This window comes from Mirounga angustirostris, unplaced genomic scaffold (genome assembly GCF_029215605.1).
Source record: "Mirounga angustirostris isolate CCGP_5_RB_7025 unplaced genomic scaffold, mMirAng1.0.hap1 SCAF_1, whole genome shotgun sequence".
NCBI classification, from domain to species: domain Eukaryota; kingdom Metazoa; phylum Chordata; class Mammalia; order Carnivora; family Phocidae; genus Mirounga; species Mirounga angustirostris.
This window is the reverse complement of record NW_026991709.1, coordinates 51,745,637-51,757,849: the sequence shown is the minus strand read 5'-3', so window position 1 is coordinate 51,757,849 and position 12,213 is coordinate 51,745,637.

The window sequence follows — 12,213 nt, the reverse complement described above, 5'->3', positions numbered from 1 at the left end:
AAGTACTCAAGTCCCAATCTGTGTTTGTCATGCTTCCCAATGGCCATAATCCACAACCAGTCAATGATCAAGCCTGGCTTCAAGGGGTAGAGAAACAGGCAATGTCTTGCTGGGAGGAGGTGCAAAGTCACACTAAAAAGGGATGTGCATGAGTGTTTATAGCAGCTTTATCATGATTATAAAAAAAAAATTGGAAGCAACTAAGCTGTCCTTTAATAGGTAGATACACAAAACATGGACTATCCATAGAGTGGAGTGTTCTTCAGTGATGAAAAAGGAATGAACTATTAAAACCATGAAAATACATGGAGGAAATGTAAATGAGTATTACTAAGTGAAAGAAGCCAGTCTGAAGAGGCTATATACTGTGTGGTTTTAATATAGGATATTCTTGAAAAGGTGAAACTAGAGACAGTAAAAGATCAATAAATACCAGAAGTTTGCAAGAGAGGAGGAGGAATGAGTGGAACACAAGGTTTTTAGGGCAGTGAAACCATTCTGTAGGACACAAATGGTGGACAAAGGATACACATTTATTAAAAACCATAGAATATACAATAGAGGGAACCCTAATTTGAACTATGGATTTCAGGTAATAATGATTTCAGGTCCTGTCCTAATACACATACCACACTAATGAAAATGTTAATTAGGAGAAATCATAATGTGTGTGAGCATAGGGAGTGAGAGGAAAAGGAGTATATGGGAATCTGTTCCTTTTGCACAATTTTTTTAAAAATCTAAATGCTTCAAAAAGTAGTCTTTTTTTTTTTTTTTTTTTTTTTAAGAAAAGGGTGGTGTACATAAAGGGATGAGAAGAATTCATGACTGCTTTTACAATCTACCATGGTGTCTAAGACCATTCAAAATCTGCCAAACCTTACTCTCCAGATTCATCTCAATTTATTTCCCAAGGCCACCTGGTCCAATGACCTAGAAACCCCCCAACAGTTTCCCCGAATACAACTGCATTTCTACCCCCAGGTGCATTTTCTGATGTCCTTCCCTTAGCTTGGGGCTCCAACCTCTCTTTTTCTCTGTACTGAAGTTCTTTTCATTTCTTGACCATTTATTTCCCCGTGATTTGTGTCCATATCCTTTAGTCAAAAAGAATTCCTTCTTCTGCATTCCAGCCACACCCTGCAAGTGGATTATTGATTCTGTTGGCCTTTTATTATGGTCAGTTTTCACATCTGTTTCTAAATGTGGGCCAGTTCTTTGTCTTAATTTCCTTTGATTCAGCTATAATGCCAAGTACAGTGCAAAGCACATAATGGGAACCGAGTAAATGTCGATTGGAAATAGTAATTAGATACAGAAGAGATGTGATAATTTAATCATGACCATTGTTTTCTTTCCTTTGTTTTCCCTAAGTAGTTCGGATTTCCTGGTTTTCTTTCACTGCTAATGACCCAAGTGCCCTTCCACTTGTAAAATATAAAGAACAGTATGAGAAGAAAGCTATTAAATTATACAAATGATAATAGCAAATGATTTCATATAAAGTATGTGGTAGAAAGGGGAATTAGATCTATAGCATATAAAGAATGGCACATTTAACTTATGGACTGTGAAGGAAAATACATATAAATTATTAGCTTTTGGAGCCAGATTTCTACTATAATCGACAATGCTAATATTATAAACATTGCATTAGATATTGTTTCATAAGAATTTGGTAGTACTGTACCATTTAGGGGGACATTTTTTCATTACTGTGACAATTGGAAACAGTAGGGATTTGAGTTTCTCATTTTAATTGACAAGCAGATTGCTTTTGCCAAGTATTGAGCTCTAATGGTCTAAGGTCTGCTCACTTTTCAACATCATTTCTGTGCAATTGAAATAAAATGATCAATTAGTCTTTTAAGCACAGCATCTGTGTTTTGAGGGCAAGTCGAGAACGGAAGTAAAAATCGATTTTGTGGATGAGTCTCAGAGGAGTACTGACTCTTTCCCTTCTGGAAAGTTCCCACCTCTGAGCAGAAGGCAGCCGCTAGAATTAGGGCAGAAGTGAAAGATATGTGTACGTTTAGTACATGACCTGTGGTGAAGTTTTAAACTGGTAACAATTGACATAACTGAATGTGAATCTTATGCTCTATTAGCTGAGAAAAACACAAGTGACCTAAAGAGTAATGCCCACTCAGTGTTCCACACCTGGAAGGGAAAGAAAACCGGGACCCTGACTGCATGAGGGATCCAAGACTGCTACTAGGAGGGGTGAGCTGGACTGTGATAGGAACGGCAGTAGGAAGAATCTCCATCGCTGGGAAACTGTCCTCTCCAAAACTAGGTAACAGCTTCACGTGATTCCCTGGGTTTTCTAATCTGTACTTGTCAATACAAATGCTTGTAGGAATGTGCTTAGTGAGTACTAGTTAGAAAACGGCTCTCACAAATACACGCATTTTAAAGTACATACATAGGACTAAGAACAAGAAATAATCTGTAGCATCAAGAATCTCAGGTTAATGCATGTAACCCAGGATACAGGAAAAAATAAGACCATGATATGTACAGACCCAACTATCAACGTCTCACGTAACACATGACAGTCAATTTGGAAAAGCTCCATGGATTCACCGACACCTCAGATTCTGGTCACAAACGCTCCTGTTGTTTAGTTTTCAAGGATGGAGGCAGGGGCTCCTCAGATCCATTCCATTGGGGCCAACAGCTGCCCAAGTCTTCTGTGTCCCTCCCCCTTCCCAACACAGACGCTCCCGCACTCCAGCCCTCAGGGGAGGCAAGACAAATCCTTCGTGTCTTGAGTCATAAAAAATCTTTACGTCATTTGGTTGTTTTGACTGTTAAATGAGCGCATCGTGAAAAAATGCCGAGCGCACGGAAATCTCAAAAATTGCTGCGTCCTTAACGCCCCTCCCCGCCGCTGCTGGTCCTGGCGGCTCCGCGGCAACACATAGTCCAGGTGTCTAGGTGTTAACAACTACGCATTATGAGGCGGCTGTGGGCTGATGCAGAGAGCCGACAACTTCCACACCTGACGACCGCAAGTTTGGCTAACTTACTTGACCTTCCCGAATCTCCACTTCTTCCTCCGTAAAGCGGGGCAGCAGCATCGACCTCAGGATTGTTACGAGGACGGAAGGTAAAGTACGTAGGACGGGGAGGGGATCGATCAGCGGCAATGCCTTTGGCCGCTCCCTCCCCTGTGGGAGACCCTGCTCCAGACGAGAGGATGCCACAGCGGATAGGCGCGTTGTAGCCCCAGACTTTCCTTCCTGCCCACGGTGATTGATGGAAACCTGTTCTCTCTCCCTGAGCAGCCGCGGCCGCTGACTGCCACACAAGTGTTCCCTGAAGGTGCTGTTAGCAGATAGCGATACTTGATTGCCCACATCAGCTGACCGTTTCCCTGAAGGAGTGAGAGACCCAAACACATTGTGTGAACCCGCGCTGCCAACCAGTTCAGAATACGGTCCTGAATGGATACAAGGGCAAACACATCCTTAACTACCACATTTCCAGCAACTCTGCATGCCTACATAGCCCTGAAAAGTCCATTCATTAATAATCGCACCCCTAAAATGCCCCAGGTGTTTTTTTTCCTTTTTCCAAGTTTTTATTTAAATTCCAGTTAGTTAACCTACTAAAATGCCCCACTTTGGGTGTTTATCTCTAAAGCCAGTTATATTCCTAAATGTGTTTTGCAAGTTTTCTTCCAGCCAATTTCCAGCCACTCTTGAGTTTTAAGCTACTGTATTGCTTTTTTTTATCTTCTTCCACAGTCCTCTCTCCCTCTATTTCCCACCCAGATGTTGGCTGTGAGATTTGAAGTGAACGCTGATGTGAGTCCGGTACTGGTCCTTCTCCAGAGGCAGAGCGGTCTTGGAGGAAGGGCATGAGTTTTACAATATGCTATAGTCCTTAACCGTCTTTCTGAACGGGACTGAGTCAGTCAAGCCGCAGTTCTCTCAACTGTGCAGTGGAGACAATAATCATCGATTCTTTACCGGCACGCAGTCAGTGAATTCATGAAGGGAAAATGCCTCAGTACATAATATTCAACTCTCTAACGCTCTTTAGCACGTAGATTTGCCCAGTCTATCTTCTTGACCCACCTTCTGTTAGAAACGCTTACTCTGGGGACGCCTGGGTGGCTCAGTTGGTTAAGCGACTGCCTTCGGCTTGGGTCATGATCCCAGGGTCCTGGGATCGAGTCCCACATCGGGCTCCCGGCTCAGCAGGGAGCCTGCTTCTCCCTCTGACCCTCTCCTCTCTCATGCTGTTTCTCTCTCGTTCGCTCTCCAATAAATAAATAAATAAAATCTTTAAAAAAAAAAATGCTTACTCTGAACCCAGTGCCCCATCACAACTTCAAAGAAACATCCGGCAAGGGGTTGTGGACACACACCCAGCTGTCTGGTTCTAAACCTTTAGGCTTGGTAGTGGGGATGGAAGAATGGAGGTTTCCTGGGAAGGAGAAGTAAGGCTCTGGGCCGAGCTTCTGGGGGACCATGGGCGGCCTGACAGCCAAGAACATTTTCTGGGCCCCTCCTGGGGTCAAAGCACTGATCACCTGATTAGGCTCCGTGAGGGATGACAAAGGAAGATGGGCCTCCTGCCTGGCTGCTCAGAAGTCTGAGAGAAGCAGGGGAGTCAAAGTTAGCTGGGAGGATGTCACACCACAATGCATTCTACTTGAGAGGAGCTTATTTTAAGCTGGCAAGTATTCTGTTAGCAAAGAAAAAATATTCATTCCTGGAGTAAGGGAATTGGGAGTTAACCGGATCCAGTGCCCCCAGGGGGACTTGTAAATCACAGAGCTTCTGAACAACCTGAAAACCCCACGGAGAACAGTAAGTGCATGTATTCCAGTCACAAAGGGGCACAGAAGCCTTTCTGTAAACCCAGCGAAGGTAGGGCCTGTGCGGTCGCGTCTCAGAGGACAAAAATCTAGGACAGTACTTACGGAACGGCCACCACTAAGCCAACATCCTCCTGTTGTAGTTACTCGGTCCTTTTTAAATGTTCTGATTTGCCCTCTGTGGACATTGCCTGATCAAGAGGAAAATCTCTTCTTTCACCAGAGAGGGGTTGGGGATGGGAGCGAAGGCGTGCAGGGGCCTAGTGCAGGCTTGTTTAGCTCTGCTGTGGATTCATTGCCCTGCCTGGCCTGAGCAACGCTCTGAAGAGCAGCCTGTTCCACTTGAGATAATGTGGGGCATGATTTCCCCTGCTGTCTCAATTATTTCTAAAATGCAAACTTGCAAGGGCCGATTCATGTGCTTGTATTGAGGGAAAAAAAAAACAAAAAACAAATCTAAGCCTTCCCACACGTCCTGGGCTTTGTTCTCATGGTCGTCTTCTGTGGGTTTCACTCTCCACCAGGCTAACTAGATTCTTGTAGAAATGAAATCAAGGTGGGAAGATTAATCTAGGTGGGTTACTTGTCAGTAATTTGATACCAACTTTTGAAGGGGGATGTGTGACAGACATTTCTAATTATTTATAATGACACTTTTATTACTATAGCTCCTTTCTCCTAAGGATTTTTCTGAATTCAGCGTGTTTTTTTTTTTAAAGATTTTATTTATTTATTTGACAGAGAGAGACACAGCGAGAGAGGGAACAAAAGCAGGGGGAGTGGGAGAAGCAGGCTTCCTGTGGAGCATGGAACTGGAGGTGGGGCTCGATCCCAGGCCCTGGGATCATGACCTGAGCCAAAGGCAGATGCTAACGACTGAGCCACCCAGGCTCCCCTGGATTCAGCATGCTTTAGAATTCTGCTAGTCATCACTGCTTATTTAAAAATGGGGTGGGGCGCCTGGGTGGCTCAGTCGTTAAGCGTCTGCCTTCGGCTCAGGTCAGAATCCCAGGGTCCTGGAATCGAGCCCCGCATCGGGCTCCTTGCTCCGCGGGGAATCTGCTTCTCCCTCTCCCGCTCCCGCTCCCCCTGCTTGTGTTCCCTCTCTCGCTGTGTCTCTCTCTGTCAAATAAATAAAAAATAAATAAATAAAAATAAAAATGGGGTGGGGTGATATGCAAATAAGCAATCTAAAACTTCCTTTTATAAGCACATTTTATACATAGTTCCATTATTATTATATTGGCAAGAGCACACACTTTCCTGTTTCAATTAAATCATATTTAAAGGCAAATTTCAAAGTCATAACTTAAAACAATAACAACCAACCAGTAGTAAATACTACTTAGAAGCAATTTTAGTATGGGAGAAAGGACTCCAGATTTGAAACAAAAATACTAGGTTTAGTTTAGCTAGCTGTGCCACTTTAGAAAATGTTATTTAACCTTGCTAGCTTCCATGTCTTTAGATATAAAACAAGCAAGTCTCCTTGACTGAACTGTGGTAATAAGAGCTGAATGTGATCGAGTGCATGAAAGCCACCAGGGGAAAGAGTTTGCTCATTAGTGTTTTCCTGGATAAATTGCATAGAGAGACTAATGTTGGCAGAATTGAAGGATAGCTTTGAACAGAGGTTCATATTTGAGGATAAGGGCCCAAAGATGGCCTTCTTTAAGAAGACCATGAATCCCCTAAAATGATGTGCAAAACTTCGGAGCACCTGTGTATGTTAGGATTCTCTGGGTTGCAGGTGACGGAAACCAAACCCATACCAACTTATCCAAAGGGGAGCTTGAATCAAGTACAGGTGGAGGGCTGGCTACTTTGGGAACAGGTTGAACCAGGGCTTGGAATACAGCTAAAGGGCTCGCTCCACCTAGTGGATCTGTTTCTTCCTTTGTAGCCATTATTCATGTTTATACAGCTGACTGGCTTCTTCAAAACACATTAGAAGGCATGGATTCAGAAGATTACATCACCCATAGTAGAGAGGGACTGAACTGGTTCTCCCTCTCCCCAAGTTGAGAAGTCCCAGGAAAGGACATAGATCATTCTGTCTTGATCAGAACTGATCACTGAGGCCAAGAGGCAGGGTATTTAAGATGCTGGTGGAGACTACTTGTATGTCAGCCTAGGGAAAAAAAAAAAATTCCCAGGGGAAGAAAGGGCTTGGTGTGTTTCTGGGGAGATAAAATTCACATATATGGACTATTTTGTGGGAATTCTTTTTCGGATTTCCAAATGTTTTCATTCACCATAGAAGAACCACGTATGTGTAGATTTAAGAATTAAAAGGAGATTTCCTCTTGTGGAGATATCTTGTGCCATGTTTTCTTAAAGAAACCCTATGTTTCTCTGAGCATATAAAAAGTTTTCATTTAACTTCAGCCTTATGATTAAAAAATGAATGGGAAGTATTAATAATCTTCACATAAACAAATTACTGATGTTCTACTTGAAGAGCAAAGACTTTAATTAAATTTAGTAATTCTCCGTGGGCAAATTAGACTCTCAAATGGCTAATTTCTGTAAATGTCAGTTTAACACAACCAATATTTGAGTACTTATTATGTATCAGATTTGGCCTAGACAATGTCAAAATATAGTTGACAACTTAGGGAAAATATCCTTAGTATTTGTTATGGTTAATTTTATAAGTCAGTTTGGCTAGGTTATGGTGTCCAGTTGTTGACTTGTCAAACAGCCCTCTGGAGGTTGCTGTGAAGGTATTTTTTAGGTGTGATTAACATTTAAATCAGTAGACTGAATAAAGCAATTAATCTCTAATGTGGGTGGCCTCATACAATCAGCTGAAGGCCTTAAGAGCAAAGACAGGTTTCTTAAGGAAGCAATTCTGCCTCAGGACTGCAGCATAGGAACCTTGTCTGTTTCCAGCCTACAAACTGTGGCCTGAAGACTGCAACATCAACTCTTCTGAAATCTATGGAGCAGGATGGAAATTCATGGACTTGCAAACCCTCACAATCACATGAGCCAATTTCTTAAAATACGTCTTTCTCTCTCTATATATCTATACCCAACTGGTTTTGTTTCTCTAGAGAATCTTGAGTAATACAATATCCCTAAAATATAAGAGGGTCTAAAATTGAGAAAAAGCCAACAACCCAAGAATAAAATGAGCCAAAGTACAGCAGAAGAAACAGACCATCCAACAATTCACCTACCTTGACATGGACCTTGACCAGCTGCTGGAAAAGTCCTATGAGGAAATTAGAACTGTGGACGCCAGGAGGGGCACCGGCTATACCTGGGCTGGTGGGACGAGGGTGGGGGGTGGGGAAAGCAGCACATCATGCTGATGCGCTTGCTCAAAAATAAGTAGGAGGTGTGGCCCATGGAGAAGCCTGAGGTGGTGAAGACACACCTGCCTGTTACAATCATCCTGCCGGAGTTGGTGAGCAAATAGTGGTCACCTGCAAGAGCAAGAGCCTCAATCAGGTGAAAATCAAGCCTGAGATGATTGGCCACCACCAGAGAAAGTTCTCTGTCACCTACAAGCCCATAAGGCATGGTCTAGGCTGCATGGGGGCCACCCACTTCTCTTGCTTCTTCCCTCTCAAGTAGCCTGCTGGGCCAAGAAAAGCACAGACTTCCCATGCCCACCTGTCCATGCCCTGTGCCCCCAAAGTGAATATTCTACACTTGTTCATAGAAAAAAGAAATTTGACGAAAGATACTTAATGTTTCTTGAAATAAGAGAATTCACATTAAAACTAAATTAAGATATATTTCTCGCGTATCACACCCCTTGGTTGTAGGAAAACATGACTCATGCATTGCTGGGGGAATAAAAAATTTGATACTACTCTGTGGAAGGGTACCATTTGACTCAGCAATCCCACCTCTAGGAATATATTCCAAATATACCCTGGTAAAAATTATGAAGTAGAGTGTACACAAGACTATTCATTGAAGGTTTGTTAGTAATACCAAAAAATGCAAACAATGGAAGCATTCACCAAAAGGGGATTGATTCAGTCATGGTGCGATCACAGAATGGAGTACAGTGTAGCTATAAAAGGGAGGAGGCTCATCTCTACATACATACATGGGGTGATGGCCATCGTGGATTGTCAGGTGAAAAAGGGCAAGGGGCAGAATACTATTTATCTTTTGCTATGTTTTATGTAAAGTGCAGGAAATATGAAGATATGAACTTATATATGTGTGTATGTGTATGTATCTATCTATCTGGAATAGATATTATTACATATATTTATTTATATTTTCAGAAAGAAACAATGGAAGGATAACTTTAAAAATTCACTAATAATGATTACCTATCAGGAAGGAAACACATAGGGGAGAGGAGGAGATAGGATTAAAGTATGAAGTTGTGTTATAATTTTGACATTGGTACCATATAAATGTTTTATATAGTTGGGAAAAAAAATGTACTAAATAGGGAGAAAAAATTTAAATTGAAAATGAACTGAAACAAGTGATATCAACTGTTGATTATATAACAACACAGAGACAAAATTACTTTAGGTTAAAAAAGCTTCAAGTGACTACTTTTAGTAGTATATACACTGTTATTTTAAAACTGGAATGGTTATATTTAAGATAAAAATAGGTAATTAATGTAGCTAAAAAAGGAGTTTTTCAGCATGAAAAGACAGGGAAGACAGTGCCTGGCTGGCTCAGTCAGTAGAGCATGTGACTTGATCTTGGGGTTGTGAGTTTAAGCCCCACATTGGGCATAGAGCTTACTTAGAAAAAAAGGGAAAACAGAGAAAAAAGATATCTATATAAAGTATAACAAGAGAAATAAAAACCTGCAATCTTAAATTTGAATTGGAAACTCATGTATTTCTCTTAAAAATACATTTATTTCCTGATTCTACCCACAGAAAAGGCCTAGTAGCAATAAGACCTGGGGCAGAAATCAGAAAGATGAAATTGGGACATCTTAGTATAATAGGATATAAGGAATTTATCCAGACCAATGGCTTCATAGCAAAAGAAAACAGAAACCAAATGGAAAGGGTTCCCTCCCACTGGTCTAAAATAGGACAATGTATTAAAAAGAATAATGACTACCATGAATTGAAGCATACAAAATATATAAGAATCTATTAGCTTATTAAAATTCTTAGGAATACTCCATTTGGAACTCATTAGACCCAGTTTCTCTAAAAACTGATTGAGGAAGAACTAGACATCTGTTCTTCCCTTTCCTGTGCAAACCTTGTTTTAGGGTAACCAAGTAATTAATGTGTGAACATTCTTCTCTATAGAAGAATCTCCTCTAATACATGCAGAAGGAATGATAGAATTAGAAAATTGTCATTTTACAACCACTAAATTATCAATGGAATTGGGAAAAGATCAGCAGTGGATGTTTAACCATTTGTTAAATGTCAGTAGGAAACTTCATGATAAGTACCTTGAACCCAAACCTAATCGTCACTAAAAGTAGGACTACCACTTAACAAGTGTTGGCAAGGATGTAGAACAATTGCTACCATTGTGCACTGTTGGTGGGGATATAAATGGTACAGCCAGTGCGGGAAACAGTATGGTGATTCCTCAAAAAGTTAAAAATAGAATTGTTCTATACTCCAGCAACTTCACTTCTGAGTATGTACCCAAGAATTGAAATCAGGGACTTGAAGAGATATTTGTACACCCATGTTTATAGCAATATTATTCACAATGGCTAAAATGTGGAAGCAACCCAGGTAGTCATCAATGGGTGAATAGATAAAATGTGGTATGTACATACGGTGGAATATTATCCAGTCATAAAGAAGGAAATTCTGACATATGCTACAATATGGATGAAACTTGAGGACATTATGGAAAGTGAAATGAGCCAGTCACAAAAAGACAAATAGTGTATTATTCCTCTTATATGAGGTACTTAGAATAGTCAAAATCATAAAGAGAGAAAGTGTAATAGTGGTTACCAGAGGCTGGGGGTTGGAAGGAGAGTGGGAAGATGTCGTTCTATAGGTATGGAGTTTCAGTTTTATGTGATGGACAGAGTTGTGGGAATGGATAGTGATGATGACCTCATAATATTTAATGTCACTGAATTGTACACTAAAAACGACAAAGATGGTAAATTTGATGTTATGTATATTTACCACAATGTTTTAAATAGTGAGACCACCAGACGTGTGCCTCCTGGTGTAATACAAAAGGAACTACATACCACAGCCTATAAGAGATTATTTGTCTAAATAATTGCCCCTAAATCTATTCAAGCATCCAAATTTAACTACCAATTTACAGGAAGTACAGGGCAACAAATGAGCTGAATTTGGAATGATAAGCAGGATTTTGTAGTTTGACAGGAGGTGGGAGGAATGTGAGGAAAGCATTAGATGCAGGTACTAAACCACAGGAGCAGAGGAGGAGCAAGAAGTTCCCGTGGGAAATAGGAAGCATTGAGCTGTATTCTGGAAGACCTTGAATGTCTGGCTGAGAGGTGTATAGACACGAGCAAATAAAAATAATGGCAAACGCTTATGAATGCTTTCTAGGGACCAGGCACTGGGTTTCTTGTACTCGTTTATTTCCCATAACAGTCTTTTGTGGGAGGCATTATTTTTATTGTTTCACAGATGAAGAACCTGAGGCTTAAGAGAGGTTGAATAACTTCCCCCAAGGACAGCCAACACTTACAAATAGGGAAGTTTCCAAAGGTTCAGTGTCGTTGCTTTCTTAACTGTAGAACAGCAAATTCATTGACGATTATTGCTTAAACTGCTCCAGCTCAGGCAAATCACTCTTTGTGATTTGTCCTTGGCTTATTTATTTATCGCAAACTGTATTTCATTGATTCAAATGTCATCTATTTTAAGACTTAAAAATTATTTTATGGGGGCACCTGGGTGGCTCAGTCAGTTAAGCGGCTGCCTTCAGCTCGGGTCATGATCCATGGGTCCTGGGATCGAGCCCCACATCGGGCTCCCTGCTCGGCAGGAACCCTGCTTCTCCCTCTCCCAGTCCCCCTGCTTGTGTTCCCTCTCTTGCTGTGTCTCTCTCTGTCAGATAAATAAATAAAATATTTAAAAAAAAATCATTTTATGTACCAGGAAAGAAAAATGCTGTCAATTATACTACAACACAATGTTTTATCATTTAGAATTTTTATCTGCTACCTTCTGAAGGAATTCTTATAGTATTATTTAGACATTCATTTTGAATTATATATCACTATACGTAAATCAATACTATTAGCAAACTATGTTGGCTAGGAGGTCCTAAAATTTCTTACCAGACTAAGAAGTAATTTTCCACACTGCTTTTCAATTCAGTCATCAAGGTCTATGTTTTTCCACACATTCTCCTTTGTGCCATCAAGAACCAAAATATAATTAAAGTCCATTGGTGCTGGACTTTTAAGTCAG